Here is a 2500-nt window from a genome sequence, read left to right on the forward strand (position 1 = left end):
GATAAGAGATGAGATAATGCGAATGACTTGAGATTTCTACTTAATTGTCCTCATGTGTGGCTTGGGTTCTCGTATTGTGACTGTTATCCACACCTCATTTATCACCACCACCGTCACATTCATCGCCGTCATCATCATAACGACTACCTGTCAGGAGTGTTATGATTATATTCGCCGTCACATTTCTCCATCGATTGGTCGGGATTGTTTCGAGTTGGCGAACACGTTGTAGTTCGTACGGTTCCTCTCCCCTCCTGCTCCCCTTCACCCCTCCCCTTTCCTCCCCCTGCCTCCTTCTCGTCCTCCTCTCCTCCTATCCCTATCCCTCATGCCGCTTCCGTCCATTCTGTCCCAACCCCCTCCCCTCTTTTCACCTATGCCTTCTCCTCTTTCCTATTCCCTCCCCATCTTTCTTGCCCCCCTCCCCCTCCTCTCCCTGCTCCCCCCTCTTCTCCCTACCCCCTCCCCTCTTTCCTGTCCCCTTTGCCCCTCGACTCCTTTGCCTCCTCCTCTTATGCCCCACTCTACCCTCTCCCCCCCCCCCCCCTCCATGACGATGCGAGGTGTATCCATGGCAGCACATGGCGGCTGAAACCACTTCAGTCTGGCTTTATCTCTTCTAATTGTCAAATAGTCGATCGATATCCATCCCAGTGTATATCCCCCCCTCTCTCTCTCTCTCTTTCTCTCTCTCTTTCTCTCTCTCTCTCTTTCTCTCTCTCTCTCTCTCTCTCTCTCTCTCTCTCTCTCTCTCTCTCTCTCTCTCTCTCTCTCTCTCTCTCTCTCTCTCTCTCTCTCTCTCTTTCTCTCTCTCTTTCTCTCTCTCTGTCTCCCCCCACTCTCTCATTTTCTCTCTTCTCGCACTTTCTCTCCCTCACTCTTTCCCTCATTCCTACTCGTCTCCTTCCCTCCCAACACCCGCCTCACCTCCAACCCCGCCCCCTCCCCCCCCGTACCCTATCCACGTCTCGCCCCGCGACGGCTCACCCACCCGTGTCCGTATGCGGCCGAGCGCGCCCCTTACCGTCCCCCCGACCCGCGGCGCGCCCCCCCGACCCTTCTCCTCCCACGCAACAGGCGCCGATGGCTCGCTGCCCTGCCCCCGCCGGCCCCAACAGCTCTCCCGCGGTCCCGCCCCTGCACTCCCCGTCCGGGCTAAGCGGCGCCCCCGTGCCCGCCCCCACCCCCCCCCCCCCCCCACCCCGCGGCGCGGCTCCCCCCCTGGGCCCCCCCCGAGCCGCTGACGCCCGGCCTCCTTCATGGGTGTATTGAAAGGCCCCCGGCGCCCCTCATCCCCCTCCCCCGCTGGCGCCTCCCCCCGCCCCCCCCTCTCGCGTGCCCCCCCGCCTCCACACCCCCCCGCACGCGGCATCGCCCAGCCTCCGTCCCTCGCCACCACTCAACACGCGCGCGCCCAGTCGGACCCACCCCCGGGCCCACCCGGGGCCCCGCGGCTTCTCCGGTGCCCTCCCGACTGGGCTTCTTTACGTCCCCCCCCGCCCCTACCTTCCCCCCGGAGACCGCCGCTCGCTCTAGCCCCTGACCACCTCGGTCCCGGTGGCCCCCGCATCTCCCGCCCCCCCCGTCCCCTGCGCCACAAGACAGCACGACCCGTCCCCAGCGCAACTCGGGGCCCCCCCCCCCAACTCCGTCCACCCGGCGCCGGCGGGCCCCGCCCCCCGCATCCTCGGGGGCACCCCCTCGATCATCCGCTCCACGCGCCGGGCCCCCCCACTACACCCGCCACCACCCATCTATGCCGCGACCCGGCCCCCCCCCGACTTAAAGCCCCCCACGCCCCTCCAGATGCTCCGTAATCCCCTCCCCGCGGTGCCCCACGGCCACCCGGTTCCACCCCCCCGGGGGGTCCATAGCCCCCCCAGCCGACCCACCTCGGCTACCTCCCCCACAGTCGCCTCCCCCGGGCACACACTACGACCACGAAGCAATTCCTCCCCCTACCCCTCCTCCCCCCCTCCCCTCGATCGTCCTATACTCGGGTCCTTTAAGCCCCTACCTGCCGATCCCCCAGCGGCCCCGACGCTAACGCCCCCCCGTCCCCGCACCCCCCCCCGCTCCGCCCCCGGCAACCTGCCCACCCCCCAGCCCCGGCCCTATCCCTCGCCCGGGCGCCACCCCCCTCTTCGACATCAGCCTCCGCGCGTCCCGCCCAGTGCGGGGGCCCCCCCTCCGTACCAGGTATCCTCCGCCCGCTCGGCCGCCCCCCGGGCCCCTCCTCGGCTTGGCTTGCCCGTCGCGGGGGGGCCGGCCGAGCCCCGTCGCCCCGCGGCCCCTCCCCTCCCTTCCTCTCTCCCCCCACCGCAGGACCCCCCCCCCCCCCGTGCCCCCCCCCCCCCACCCCCAGACCCCCCATAAGCCCGTCCCCCCCCGCTGCACCCTTCTCACACCCCCGCGACCCCTGGGTCCCCACTCCGTGCCCCCCCTCCTCCATCCCCCCCCCCCAGCCGCTCCCCCCTCCCCCCTTCCCGAGCCCGCAACC

At 68.4% G+C, this 2500-nt stretch overlaps 1 protein-coding gene across 4 annotated transcripts in view; it reads left to right on the plus strand.

Moving 5' to 3' along the window:
• Positions 1–2500, plus strand: part of Acsl (Acyl-CoA synthetase long-chain) — a 71916-nt gene that overhangs the window by 33408 nt on the left and 36008 nt on the right. The window lies entirely within an intron of this gene.

This window comes from Penaeus japonicus, unplaced genomic scaffold (assembly GCF_977035675.1).
Source record: "Penaeus japonicus unplaced genomic scaffold, GWHDUDI00000001_assembly GWHDUDI00000021, whole genome shotgun sequence".
NCBI classification, from domain to species: Eukaryota; Metazoa; Arthropoda; class Malacostraca; order Decapoda; family Penaeidae; genus Penaeus; species Penaeus japonicus.